The sequence below is a fragment of the Pinus tabuliformis genome, chromosome 2_2 (assembly GCF_031772625.1).
Source record: "Pinus tabuliformis cultivar Carrire ecotype Pingquan chromosome 2_2, CPIR1, whole genome shotgun sequence".
In the NCBI taxonomy this organism is placed as follows: domain Eukaryota; kingdom Viridiplantae; phylum Streptophyta; class Pinopsida; order Pinales; family Pinaceae; genus Pinus; species Pinus tabuliformis.
In genome coordinates this window covers 639,791,556-639,807,529 of record NC_142300.1, presented here as the reverse complement: position 1 = coordinate 639,807,529, position 15,974 = coordinate 639,791,556, and positions in this window count along the sequence as shown.

The window sequence follows — 15,974 nt, the reverse complement described above, 5'->3', positions numbered from 1 at the left end:
TTCCAATAGAGCAGGTTTTCATTAATGCAAAATTTGGTTGATCTGATCTTAATGGCCCAGGCTTGACTCGAGCTAAGCCCTGGAGGGACTTCTAGCTTCTACAAAAAATGAACAACACTAGAATACCATTCACAGGTGGCTAGATTTTCAACCAAACGCGAATAGGGTACGTAGGTGGATAGGCGAATAGGGTTAACTAGTAGGATTGATAGTTGAGATTATGTCGTGGAGGCTAAGTCAAGAGATGGATAGACAAGACTAATAGGAGTGATGAACCATTGAGATCAGATCGCAGGCAAAAGAAACCTGCAGAAATGGTGAGCGTGTTTGCAGAGATGGTAAGTTGTATCTCGCGTGCCCTCAAAATCATAAGCTGTATGTTGAAATTTCATGCGATTAGCCTTACCGAGCGACACATAGCACAGAGAAACCACTTTTCTCACGTGCTCTCGGGCGGATAACGGTCAGACAGAAATCCACGCGATATGGCGCGACAACCGTTAGATCAGGCGGAGCTGATCAACGGTGGAGATCGGCCAAGCTAGTTGGCGATCAGGTGAAGCGACAGCCGTCGAATCTGGCGAGGCAGATCGACGGTGGGGATTTGAAGTGAAAAATGTCAGCATTGAAAGTGAAGTGAGCAGTGATTGGTTGGGTTTTCTTGTGAAAGGTGATTTACAGGTAAAAACCATTTGAACGTGAATTAACAGCTTCTGCTAAGGCATTTCATGCTGAAGAAGAATGAAAGGGATATGAAGGAGATCAAATAACAGCAAGGGAGTGAAGGAGAATATGACCATTAAAGGAACAAAGTAAAAATGAAATGAACCCAGTGACTGCGTTAAACAACAAACTCCCTATGGAAACCAAAACCCTATGTGTTTGGGGTTGCTGCAGGGTTTCTTCCTCATATCATGATCCCAGAGGGAGGAGGTGATGTTGAGACACCTGTGGGAAACCTTACGAATCTTTTCTTTACTAATCCACTAATTAAATGAAATCATAAATGAAACAAACTGAAACACAACCAATCTACTCTACACTACTGTAATGAGACTACAACTACTTAAACAAATAAACAGTTAAAAAATAAACCTTGTAATGGAAATGAACTACTGAAGTAAATGAACCGAAAGCAAGAATCTATGCTAGAATACAATACAATAAAGAGGAGCTTTAGCTGCTAGGGTTGGGCCCTAACCGAAGAGCTTCGGCCCTCTGAATTAACTCAGTGATGGCTCCAAACAAAACTCATCTTCATTATAAAAAAAAAACAGTAATTACATCAAAAACTGTCATAAGTCTTGTAACTCGAAAATACAGTTCTACAATCAAAATTATGAATCCTTTTTAATCTTATTGAGGTCTTAAGCCTCTCTATTTATACATCGGGAGTCTCCAACGACTTCCTTCAAAATTGGGGAGGCACAACTCCCAATTCAAGATAACCTTGTTCTTTCACTTTCACTAGCTCAGCCATCTTCTAGTAGGGAGGTTCAGCTCCCTACTCAAGATAAACTATTTCTACTTTCATTTTCTTGGCTGCCTGCTAGTACTCCTAATTTGGCTAGTTGTACTTTCACTTGCTTGGTTGTTTCTACTTTCAACTGATGAAGGACTATTCGAATGGAGGGGCAGTAAATGAGGAGGATTTACCTCCTGTAATTCCTCTCCCTTGTCCCATTCGAGTTTTTACCAAGGTCTTTTACCATAGTTCCTTGATTTTACCTTTTATTCCTGCATTACATGCACATTAGACCATAAAGCAAAATATCCAACTCTAACTCATCTCATAAGCAAAATATAATCAAAAGTATTCAATAAGTTGTGAAAATAGTTGGTTTGACTAAGCTAGGAGGTGAATTAAGGCCAATTAAGGCCCATCTAATTACTCAATGATGAGGCTCATCATCACCCCCTACTGAAAGTGTTGCTCATCCTCTGAGCAACTGAGTGGCTCTGGTAGCCTCTTTGACATCTCATGCTTCTGTTGTGGTCTCTTCTTCTTGTTTACAGAACCCTGCCTCCCTTTCTACTTCTTCCCACTAATATTCTATGATCTTCAAGCTATGTGGCAGTGTTTTCCATCTCCTTTAGCAGGTATGTATATTATCATTTCTTTAGCAGCGTAAACATATCCTCATAATTAGTGTTTTAATCTGAAATTGCAGCCATTGTTCTCTGAGGTAAGGAGCATAAGGTTTAGCTGGCATTCTATACTGGATGGCCTCCAAGGAGAGGTTGGCTATACATGCTAGATAGTTTTTCTGTTCTTCCCATTCTGTTTCAATGCTTTCTGCTTCTCTATTTTTCTTATTTTCTTCCTTTTATTGTTCTTTCTCATCTTCATCAGTTTCTTGCTTCGTTCCTCCTCTGTTTCAGCATCATCCGCCCTATGTTATTCTTCATCATGTCCCTCGGTATTAGTTTCTTCTTTGTCCATCTCATCCCCATCTAGCTCTGTATCTTCTTCTTCATGTTCTTCCTCCTTCCTAACAGAAGGACTAACATCGTAGATGAAGGTTTTGATGTCATCTTCTGCTGGTAAGTCTCTGAAGACTGTCCATGTTATAGGGATTTTGAGATCTTGGAGGGCATCCTTAATGAGGAGTCTGATCACCCCATGGTGAACTTATTGTTGGGAATTTCCTTTCTTTTCTTTGCTACTAGAGTCCATGAGTGATTGCATCAGAAAATAGGGTATGCTGTCTTTAGTGAGCTAATGTTTCTACCCCAAATATTAATTCTTCAAGCATTCTACTGGTAGCCATAAACAATATTGCATCTAACCTTTCATGAGATATACTTGATGAGCATCTTGCTTGTGAGGATTGAAGCGGAAATGAGCAAAATCTTGAGAAAACAGAGTTTCTTGTGCATGTAATCGACTAGATTTTTAGAGGAAACTGGCCACCTTTTTACTTACAAACCAACTACCTCTTAACTTTTACAACTTTTGATCAAATGATGCATATGAGTGAGTGAGTAGGATACTTACATGTGGCATTAATGCCACGCTGCAGTTGTCAAAGATCAGAGGTGTTGTTGATGGTCATTCTTCTTCCTCCTCTGATATCTGTTGATGGTGTTTGTGACTGCAGATCTGATGCTTCTACTACTGTGTAGCTCCTAGATCACCACTTGGAAATGTTTGGTGTCTCCCTTACAATTCCTGGATCATGTTGTTGGCTGGTGCTGTGAGGATGCTGTAATGAATGGTCAGAGGGAGTAGGAGTGTGTGTGGCTATAGGGATGATGGTAATGGATGAGGTGATTCTGTAAAAAACAAAATCTTCACCTGAATTGAAGTATTGAAGTGAAAACAATGGAATTAATGGAGGGATGCATGGTAAGGAGTGGAGGAGATGAATATATGTGAGGCAGGGTTCCATTTTGATCTTCTCTTTTCTCCCTGATTGTCTTTCTCATCCACCTGCAAATAACAATTATGTTTTTTTTCTTTTATTATTATATATATATTAAAAGCATCTAGGCTGCCTCAGAGAGGTTTTCACCCTAGATATTTTCCTTGGGCGCCTCAAGGAAGGTTTTCACCCAGGGATCTTTTTCTTTCCATTTTTCTCATCCATGGGCTACCTCATGAAGGTTTTCACCTGAACCCTTATTCTGTTTTTTCTCTTTTTCAGTGACCTAATGAGGGAGGAGTTGAAACTTGCTCCACCATCATCACTATCTTATTGATGTTATCAATGAACTCTTGTTTAGATAAAGCCCTCTTGTACATTTTCAATCTGTGTCCATTAACTAGTAATGAAATGGCTTCTTCATCTACAGTTCTGATTTGCACTAAACCATTGTCATGGCATCTTTCCACCACATAAGGTCCAAGTCATCTTGTCCTTAGCTTGCCCTTGAAATCTTTCTACCTTGAATCATATAATAATGCCCAGTCTCCTGCTTGAAATAACTTCTCCTTAATATTCTTGTCATGCCAAATCTTCCTCTGAAGCTAAACTATCTATGTATGTAGGAGGGCCTGCATTCTGAATTCATCCAAGGCATTCAAATGGAACAGTCTATCTTTCTGTGCATGACTGAGATCCAAGTCTAGTTGGGTTGCCATCCTCAATGTGTTATATTCAAATTCAATGGACAACAAAACCTTTTTTCCATAGACCACCTCATAGGGTGTAAACCCAGTGGTGGTCTTCCATGTTGTATTATAGGCCCAGGTGGCCTCAACTAGTCTCTCAGCCCAATCCTTTCTACTGTTGTTCACTACCTTGGTTAGGATGTTCTCCAATGCTCTGTTTCTCACCTCCACTTATCCATTAGCTTGTGGATGATAGGGAGTGGAGGTCCTATGCTTCATTTTGTGATACTTGAGCATTTATTTGATCATGCTAGAGGTAAACTGGCTACCTTGGTTTGTTACTAGTTCTCTAGGGTACCCAAATTTGTAGAATATATTTTCCCTTAGGAACTCAACCACCTTTTCTTCTATTGTTGCCTTAATTGCCTTGGTTTCAGCCCAATTAGTCAAATAATCAGTGCACACAATAATGTGTTATTTTTTCTTTGAAGGAGGGTTGATAGGCCCAATGAAGTCCATGCCCCACTTGTCAAATGGCTCGAAAGTCACTTGAGGCTGTAGGGGCATTTCATCTCTTGGAGTCGGATTTGCCATCCTTTGGCACCGATCACACTAACTAACATACCTCTTCACATCCTGATGAAGAGTAGGCCAATAATAGCTTGCTTGCAACACCTTGAATTCTGTCCTTTTTGTTGCAAAGTGACCTCCACAAGGCCCATCATGACAGGTCAGAAGGATGTCAAAGACTTCCTCTTCCCTTACACACTTTCTCAATATTTGATCTGGGCCAAGTTTGAATAGATTTCCCCTAATCCAGGTAAAGGGGGCACTTTTCCTTACTATCTTGCTCTTTTCTTTGGAGGGAAAGTTTGGTGGGAATTGTGTTGATACCAAATAGTTTACTATATCAGCAAAACATGGGGAGAGAACTGAAATAGCAAACAAATGCTCATCTGGTAACTGATCATCCACCATTCCTTCTTCACATGTAGGCAATTTCATTCTAGATAGAAAGTTGGCAACAACATTTTCCTTACCAGGCTTATCAACAATAGTTAAATCAAATTGTTGTAATAAAAGTAACCATCTTATGGTTCTAGCATTTACATCTGGTTTGTTCATTAAATATTTAATTGCAGCATGATCAGTATGCACAAATGTTCAATAGCCCGTAATGTAATGCCTAAACTTTTTCAATGAATGCACAATAGCCAGGAGTTCTTTTTCGGTCACAGTATAATTTAACTTAGCCCTTGCCAGGTTTTTACTGGTAAAATAGATGACATAGGGCAATTTCTCCTCTACCTGACCTAAGGATACTCCTATGGCTTTCTGTGAGGCATCATCATGAATATGAAAAGGGAGGGCCCAGTTTGGGCCTCTAAGGATTGTTACAGTGGTTAACTTACCCTTTAGAATGTCTAGGGCTTCTTGACAGCTCTTTGACCATATAAATTCAGAATCTTTGGCCAATAATCCAAACAAAGGAGAGGCTAGCTTGCTGAAGTCCTTGATGAACCTTCTGTAGTATCCAGCTAACCCTAGAAAACTCTTGACATCTCTCTACTTTAGTGGAGGTGGGACCCTTTGGATGATGGCTATTTTGTTTGGGTCCATCTTCAGTCCTTGTAGAGATATGGAATGACCTAGCATAGTCCCTTCAGCCATTGAGAATTCACATTTTTCTGGACTGAGAGATAGATTCATTCAATGCATTTGCGTAATACTTTTCACATCACAACCATAAGGTGTAAAATCATCCATATAGATTTCCACATCATCATGCACTAATTCAGCAAAAATACTTAGGACTGCTCTCTAGAAAGTGGTAAGAGCATTGCATAAGCCAAAAGGAAGGACCCTATAGGAAAAAGTACCCCAAGGATATGTGAATGTGGTATGATCCTGGTCTTCTGGGCATATTTGGATTTGGTTGTATCCACTGAATCCATCTAGGAAAGAAAAGAACTTCTTCCCTGCCAGGCCATCTAGCACTTGGCCAATGAAGGATAAGGGAAAATGATCCTTCTTTGTGGATTTGTTCAATTTCTTGTAATCGAAACAAATCCTCCAATTACAATTTTTCTTGGGAACTAACACTAAAGGAGAGACGCACTCACTGTCAGAGATAGGCTAAATGAACCCTGCATCTAACAGTTTTTGCAGTTCTTCTTTGACTATGTCTTTGAGGGTTGGATTCATTCTCCTTTGTGGTTTCCTGAATGGCTTGCACCCTTCCTTGATGTATATGTGGTGAGTACACAATGAGGGGTGTACTCCCTTCATTTTCTTATAGCTCCAAGAGAAGGCTTCTAGGTTTTCTCTCAACAAGTTGCATAGCTTTTCCTCTTCTAAAGCAGAAAGAGATGGATTAATGTTCAAAGTTTTCTATGGGCCAAATTCTATGGTTTTGACTCGGAGTGAGTTGGAATCGGCCAAGCATAAGTCAATTTGATGATTGTTCAGTGTTTCCTTTACTTCTTCTTCTAATGGTAATGAACTAGGAATTGGACTTTAGAGAAGGTGTTCAATTAAATCATCCTCATCTTGTTGTCCTCCTCCTATGATTTCTTCCAAAGTATAAAGTTGGACAGAATAAATATCATCTTCTTCCTCCTCCTCCAACCAAAGAGGTAAATCATGTTATAGGGAGGGTTGAGCAGGAGGGTATAAGACTAACTGTTTGGACATATGCCCATTCTTGATGGTCATATTCCCAGCTCTGTAGTTAATGTAGGCATCAGTTGTGGACAACCATGGCCTCCCAAGGATGAGAGGGTAACCAATAAGCTTAGCCCTAGGCTGGAGAACTAGGAAATCTGCAAGGTACTCCCAAGAATCAATGGAGACCATCACATCCTCCACAATTCCCTTAGGGGTGACTGTGGAACGATGTGCAAGTTGCAGCATTGTTGTGGTCTTCCTTAATGATCCTTGGAGGTTGATCTTGAGCATGGTGTCCTTCGTCATCACATTAATGGCAGCCCCAAAATCAATCAGGGTGTGTGGGACAATGGTGACATTGATGTGCACATCTACTACAGGGCTTCCAGGGTCTAAGTATTTTGGACATATTACCTACCCCAGCATTAAGTCAGATAACTTCCCAATGACATTAATGGTAGGGGCATCCCTTTTTATTCTCCCTGGATGCTTGAAGAACTTTTCCTTAATCAATTTATTGAAAATGGGAACATTTTTAATTGCCTGGAGAAGGGGTATCTTTACACATGGATTCTTCAATTCTCCCAGAAGTTTAGTTTCTTCTGGGTTAGGCTGGAGTGGTTGGGCTAATCTTTCAGGAAAGGGAGGATTTACTTTAAGGTTTCTTTTCCTCTTTTTCTTCCTCAATCTCCCTATGTGGAGAGGGAGGTTGTTTGTCTAAGATAATTCTCCCAGATCTTAAGTTGATCTCCTGGATTTCAATAGCATAAGCTCGGTATGATGTCTCTCCACTGTATTTTTATTGAGCATGCCTATTGTTTGGGTTTGGATTTGGCTAGGCAGGCATCTGGGGTTGCCTAGGTGGAGTATAGTGCAGCAGCTGTGGTTGGGTAGGTGGTGGAGGCAATAGAGCTAGAACATTTTTGGATTGGGCCTCCACCCCTAGGGTGGGGTATTCCACTAATGTTGTGGCTAAATGTAAGGTTGAAATGATTGGCTGGATGACCGCGAATGATACTGAGATGCATAGGACCAAGGAGGGGGTGTAGACCAGGAAGGATGAACAGGGGGTCCCTAAGAAGGTATAGTTGTGGTTTGGTTGGGCATGTAATATGCATGGGATGATCCTTGAATACCCTGCTGGCATGGTCTAGGCCCGAGAGGTCTCCTTTGGTTGATGTAGCAAAGCTGCTCAGTGTCCCCTTCAGCTCCTTAATATACGGCTTTGAGTCTAGGTAAAGAAGGTCACTTGTCTATGGAGTGGTTTTCTTCACAAACTGAGCAGATCTCAATACAATTTAAGGGACATTCATTCCTAAGATGCCTCCTGGTGCATCTAGGACAAAACATGGCTAAGGCTCTCTCTGCTTCCTCTTGCTTTATTTTGATATTCATGGTATCCAATTGCAAGGCAAGGGTTTGTAACATCTCACTTTTGAAGTCCTCCAACATATTTCCAATTTCACCCTTGATGGATGAGTTGGAAGATGATGTACTGGCCATAGGTTGACTACTTCTACCCTTTTTGTTGGTTGCCCTAGAATGGTTTCTAAAGACAGTCTTGATATCCTCATAGGGTAGTCGGTAGATATCTCCTCCTGCTAACATATGTAAGATATCCAGAATATCCTCCCTTACTCCTCTAAGTAGGACCAGCTTCAGTGACTCAGGGTCAAGTGCGCACCTGGCCCTTTTGTAACTGAGCTGGAATCTTTCTTCATAGTCTTCTAAGGATTCATCCTGGCCTATGGTCATCCTAAAAATCTCTTCTTTAGTGTCCTTTGACCTATAGTAGTCCCTATATTTGTTGTTAAAGGCCTGTTGCATCTCAACCCAAGTTATGATACTGTCTCCACGTAAACCCATGAACCAGCACAATGTTGCATCCTTGAGGGTAGATGGAAATAGTTTTAACTTTTCCTCATCCTCTGTATAGTCATAGGTTCAACATATAATAGAAAATTAAAATAGAAAAGTGTTAGGGTCCTATGTGGTCAAGCCATGGAAATGAGGTAAAGCAGAGGGGCTTATATTCTTCATTTTAGTGTCCCCATTGTTTTCCCAGATGGGGAAGGCACCCTCAATTCTCTCTCTATCTCCTCTGTCATTTTCGTTTTCAGCCATTGGTTCAGTAGGAATGGGTTCTTCCTCTTCTTCTTCCCCTATAGTTTCTTCAAATATGTCATGTTTCTCACCTAAAGGTTCAACCAATTCACAGTTATTAAAGAAGAGAGAAGGTCGACCGTTGGATGTAGTGGGGGAATTTGGCAAGAATTTTTCTGAATTGTCTCTATTCCTACGATGCATGAAAGGAAATTTTTTTCTTTTTGTAATATTTTCTTTTAAAGCTAGGAAGTACTCTGCAGAAAGGAAATTGTTGACTGAATGAAAGCTACTGATAGAAATAAAACTACTTACAGAATGAAGTTTCTGATTGAAGGAAAACCACTAACAAAAGGAGACTACTTGTTGAATTGAGATTATTGAATGAAAGACTACTAACAGAAAGAAAATTTCTTGCTGAATTGAAATCCTACTTTCAAAATGGAAAGGAAACTAGATTAACTTGCAGAATGGAAAGGAAAGCATATATATGACAAGTGAAAGAATGGAACTCGATTACTTTTGTAGAAATAAACTAATGGAATAAAATTGAAGACTAGAAGCAGAAGAAAAGAAAGTTAGAGACTAGAAATAGAAGAAAGCAGTAATTCACATCCTACTTTGACACCTCCTCGACAAGAGCGCCAAAAAGTGATGAGCCAAATCCTAGGGCTACCAGCTTTACTTATCAACCAGGGGTTCGTACAAACTTGGAGGTGACAGTGTTATATGCACAAGTAGAAGTGGAGGTACTGCCTGTTGTCACTGCTCATATGGCAAGGGACCCCAGGGGTTCCAAGCCAGACTTCTATAGGGTCAAAAAAAGCTTGATTTTGATGGAAGGAGAGCAAATCTATTCTAAGGGGGAGCTACTCTACTGTAGTAATGAAGAAGACAACTTGTAATACTAACCCATGCCAGACCCTAGCTAACCAGTTAAACAACCATGCTGAGTAGAATTACTAGATTAATCACTAATCTAATGCTAATTATCTAAGCCACAGAAGTAAAAGCATCAAAACTAGACTAAGGGGTAAGAAAAGGAAACTAAGCTAAGTTTGTGTTTAAGCGGAAGAGTAGTCAGAGGTCAAAATTGGTGAAAAGAGGACGTGAGGAAGCAACAACGCATAAGAATCGTTGGATCAGGCGGGTGAAAGGTAAACAAATAGTTGAGATCGGATCACAGGAGGGTACGTATGTGGATGGGTGAATAGGGTTAACTAACAGGATGGACAGATGAGATTATATTGCAGAGGCTAAGTCAAGAGATGTACAGACGAGACTAATAGGAGCGATGAATGGCTGAAATCAGATCGCGGGCAAAGAAACATGCGGAAATGGTGAGCGGGTTTGTGGAGGTGGTAAGCTGTATTTTGCGTGCCCTCAAAACCATAAGCTGTGTTTTGAAATTTCACGCGATTAACCTTACCGAGTGACATGTATCACGAAGAAACCACTTTTCTCGCATGCTCTCAGGCGGATAATGATCGGACAGAAATCCGCGCGATATGGCGCGACAGCCGTTAGATCAGGCGGGGCTGATCAATGGTGGAGATCGGCCAAGCTAGTTGGTGATAGGGTGAAGCGACAGGCGTCGGATCTAGCGAGGCAAATCAATGGTGGGGTTTAAATGCAAAAAGTCAGCATTGAAAGTGAAGCGGGCAGTGATTGGTCGAGTTTTCTTATGAAAGGTGATTTACGGTAAAAACCGTTTGAACGTGAATTAACAGCTTCCGCTAAGGCATTTCATGTTGAAGGAGAATGAAAGGGATATGAGGGAGATCAAATGACAGGAAGGGAGTGAAAGAGTAGATGACCATTAAAGGAACAGAGTAACAATGAAATGAACCTAGTGACTGTGTTAAACAACAAACTCCCTATGGAAACCAAAACCATGTGTGTTTGGGATTGCTACAAGGTTTCTTCCTCACATCATGGTCCCAGAGGGAGGAGGTGAGGCCGAGACACCTATGGGCAACCTTGTAGATCTTTTCTTTGCTAACCTGATAATTAAATGAAATCATAAACGAAGCAAACTAAAACACAACCAATCTACTCTACACTATTGTAATGAGACTACAACTACTTAAACAAATAGACAGTTAAACAATAAACCTTTGTAATGGAAATGAACTACTGAAGTAAATGAATAGAAAGCAAGAATCTATGCTAGAATACAATACAATAAAGAGGAGATTTAGCTGCTAGGATTGGGCCCTAACCGAAGAGCTTCAACCCTCTGAGTTAACTCAATGCTGGCTCCAAACAATACTCATCTTCATTATATAAAAAATACGAATTACATCAAAAACTGTCACAGGTCTTGTAACTTGAAAATATAGTTCTACAATCAAAATTCTGAATCCTTTATAATCTTATTGAGGTCCTAAGCCTCTCTATTTATACATCTAGAGTCTCCAACGACTTCCTTCAAAATTGGGGAGGCACAAGTCCCAACTCAAGATAACCTTGTTCTTTCACTTTCACTAGCTCGACTACCTTCTAGTAGGGATGCTCCGCTTCCAACTCAAGATAAATTATTTGTACTTTCAGTTGCTTGGCTACCTGCTAGTATTCCTGATTTGGTTGGTTTCACTTTCACTTGCTTGGTTGTTTGTACTTTCAGCTGATGAAGGACTATTCGAATGGAGGGGTAGTAAATGAGGAGGATTTACCACCTGTAATTCCTCTCCCTTGGCCCATTTGAGTTTTTACCAAGGTCTTTTACCATAGTTCCTTGCTTTTACCTATTATTCCTGCATTACATGCACATTAGACCATAAAGAAAAATATCCAAATCTAACTCATCTCATAAGAAAAATATAATCAAAATTATTCAATAAGTTGTGAGAATAATTGGTTTGACTAAGCTAGGAGGTGAATTAAGGCCAATTAAGGCCCATATAATTACTCAATGATGAGGCTTATCAATGGTTTCAGAAGGTGGTTCATGAGGTTATGAAAAGTGGATGTAGAATTACAGATACCAAATGGCATGACCAAGATTTCATAATGGCCTTCATGAGTTTAGAAGGTTGTCTTGGGAATGTCAACTTCCTTCATGTGTATTTGGTGATAGCCCGAGCGGAGGTCTATCTTGGTAAAAAATTTAGCACCTTGCAGTTCATCAAGAAGATCATCAACTACTGGAATAGGAAATTTATCCTTGATAGTGAGCTTGTTAAGGGCCTTAAAGTTGGGACACATGCACCATTCTCCATATTTCTTTAGAACCATGAACACTCAGGATGAATAAGGGCTGGTGATGGGATGAATAACACTGAATCTGAGGATTTCCTTGATGATTTTTTCAATTTCATTCTTTTGTGCAAAAGGATATCGATATGGGCATACATTTGGCAGTCGGGAACCCTGGACCAAAGGGATGTTATGATCATGTTTACCCTATATGCTGGGAGCTCCTTAGGTTTGTCAAAGACCTGCTGGTAGCGATCTAATACTTGTTTCATATCAGGATGAATATGATGAGGAGTGGGTTCAATGGCCTAAATGGCATTAAATTGGGCTACTATCCCATGATGGCCCTTTTTTAAAAGCTTCTCACTATTTGATGTGAGTTGATGATAGTAGGAGCACATGCCTGGATTCCCCTCAATATATGAGTGTGGTCGTTCTACTTAAAGCTCATATATAACTCCTATAAATCCATTGTGATAAGGACTAGTGTGCGAAGCCATTCAGCACCAAGACAATGTCGCAGCCACCCATTTCAATGGCAACACATGTGGGTTTTGAGATGATAATCCCCCATCTGAAGCTTAATATCACATCGTCCTTCACATTTCATGGTCGCCAAATAAATGATAAGGACTTGGAAATTAGATACCACCCATACAAAATAATGAACAATTTCTGCTACTCTCTTATGGACAAAGTTATGAGTGTTGCCACTATCAATCAACACCACTACTAGTCAATGTTTAATGAAACCTCAAATTTTGAGAGTGTGGGTCAAAGAAATTCTAACCAAGGCATGTAGTGATATAACTGTATTATATGGCATAACTATGGGATCATTGTCTACATCGGTTTGGGGCTCACCAACTTCTTCCTCGGGCACTTCAATGGGTGGAGTTTCATCTGTTGAGCTTTTTTCAATAGCATCAATTTGAAAGATTTTTGGTTCCTTGCATTTATGTCCTAGGGAGTACTTGTCATCACAGTAGTAGTAGAGTCTTTATTTCCTTCTTTCGTCCATTTCTTTCGATAACACCTTTTGAACATTAAGTGTTTGGGTGGGGGCCGTAGCCTAGGTGAGACATGACTTTGCAATGGAATGTGGATTTTTGGAATGGTAATTTAAGGAAACTTCTACATCTAAACCCCTGTGGCATGCATCCAACCAAGTAACTGATTGATGCATTCAGACATGGGCTTGGATGGCTTCCTTTAGGCAACTGATGAAACGTTCCAAGTAAAAGTAATCTCCTAGTCCTTCAGTTCTAATAGCCAATTGTTCAAAAGATGCAATTTAGTCCCTTACTAGACTTATTTGCCTGATATTAGTGAGATGAACCAAAAAGTGAGATTCCCGATCAAAGCTAACAGAGATGGCTTTTGAGAACATGTTTTGAGTTGGCCTTCCTAGATAACATTTTTGATGCCATTGCCACCACTTCCATCTCTTTTGGTCTAAGTAAAGGGCTACCACATCTAGTTTAGTTCCATCCTCCCATATATTATTAAGGAGGAAATATTGTTCCATTTGTGCCACCCATACTACAGGGTTAGAGCCATCAAATTTGTACATGTCCAGCTTGGGTTTCTAGTGGCTCGAAGATTGGTGATCTCCATGGAAATGAATGTGATGGTTGGATTCTCCTTCTATGTGTGCATCAACACTATGTTCTTCCCTCATGGGTTCGTGAGATTTCTTTATAGTGGCCAATACTTGTGCGAGTTGGGATGAATGGACTCTTGGAATTCATTGAATTTTTTCTCGAGGTTGTCGACCTTCTCAACATCCCTTTTTGTAGCTATAACTTGAGACCTCATACCAAGAATATACTAGCCCTTATCAAATTTTGAGCTTACTTAAGAGTAGTATGCTTGGAAAGAGGGCAAGACCAAGAGTCTAGTGACGTGGGTCACTTAAAGCTGCGTTGGGAAAAATTTGGGAACACCTGAAAATTGGGGGCTTACAAGTGAATGGTAACACTGCAACCAACTTGTTATTTTTGTTTTTTTTTTTTAACTCCAAAAGGAATTTTACTCCTAGATAATCAATACTGCAGTGGCTGAATTCCAAAAAACTTGATATTGCCACAATCCTGTGAAAATTAGGTCAGGACTGTAGTAACAGAAACCCCAAGGCCTTGGTACTGCAGAATGTACTGTGAAAACTTGATCTGGACTATGGCAAACAAAACCCTCACTGCACAAGAGTTTGATCTGCATTGTGAAAACCCCAACTGCTAAATCGAATCTGTATGGCAGTGACAAAACCCCATTTGTTGGATCTGATCTGGACAACGGCAGTTGAATCCCAACAACTGGATCTAATCTACACAAAAAGGTAGGAGCGATATTCAAATAGCTAAGGAAATTATGGTCTTAAAGGAGTTTCAGGTGCTACAGATCACAATATACATAGGGATCCAACAATAGTGCTCAACGCAATCTTTCAAGGCGTTAACTAAGGAGGATCGACCGTGCCCTTAGTCGTACTACCTAACTACCCTATTGTACGTGCAAGTAATCTCCCTGATTGTTGTTCTCTATGTATTGTAGAAGCAAGATGGACAACAACTTATCTAAGGTTAGGTTTCAAGTTACCCTAGGGGACTTCCGATATACCCAAGGGTATGTGGAAGTACATCTATGCATGGTTTTGTGTAATGTGATACTACTCGAAGGGATACCCACAGGGGTTACAAGGGATTCCAACAAGCGTGACCACCTCTAGTAGTTCCTACATGCATGCATCCCCAAATATGTAGGTTTATGCGCTCAACGATAGATCATGTGGTTTAAAGACATCAAAACATGTCTCTAGCCTAAAAAACAAATCTTGGAGGTGCAGCTGGCCTTGGAAAGTGCTTTGATACCACTTTTTATGAACTTGACCTACGAGAAAACCAGAATACCAGAAATACGAAAGAATATGGCCTAAAACACAGAAATATCACATGAAGTGAGACATGATGCAAAGAAATTTTATTATTCATAAGAATAATACAATGTTCACTTGCCTCTTCGAGGGGGGAACCTCCAGCAGAGAAAATATTAAATATAGTAAGACTCGATGATTCCTCCCTTACTATCTAATACTATTTATATCTTAATGACATCCAAAACCCTAACTATTAGTGGTCCCTTGCATAACACTCCTTAACCACTTTATTTATTAATTATGTCTTATTTATAACTAATTGTGGTCCCTTTTCTATAATGCGGGCCAACCACTTACAATTATTATTAATGTGGATAACTGTTTACGGGCTTTATTGACTCATCTAACTAACTATGACTCTTACTAGGCCCACTGGGCTTATTAAATAAATAAATGGGTTAGGGTTGGATGATGACATGGATGTACATATCATTAATGATGTGGCATTGCAATGGATGATGTGGAAACACGACAAGGTGCTACATGGCATATCTAATCAACTTTATTTTGGATGGTCAATAGAGCCAAATCTGGGTGATATGTGGCACCACTCACAAAGTTCCACATGTTGTTGATGACATCACATTGACATCAAAACATATTTGACTATGGACCCCAAAGGTCCTAGTCACATGGTGTGGTCATATTGATATTCTAAGGTTAATATTCTTGTATCAACATCAACCCAACATATTTATAAATATACAATCTAATGGCATGGAGTTATAAGTGTTATGTGTGGTGTTGTGTAACAAGCCGAAGGCGTGCCCTTATGGTTTGAATAAGCCATAGTTACATCCTACAAAGTAGGAAGTCATGAAGTTGAGTTTGGCTTGTGGTTGGCGTAGTTGTGGTTTGACATATTTTTATTAGCATTGTTGTGACTCTGTTATGAAGTCTAGCTTCTGGTTGGCACAATTTTGGTTTGAAGTGGTTGGCACAATTGTGGTTACTATTGTTACTCTCTGTTATGAGGTATAACTTATGGCATAGTTATGGTCTGACATGTTTGGCATA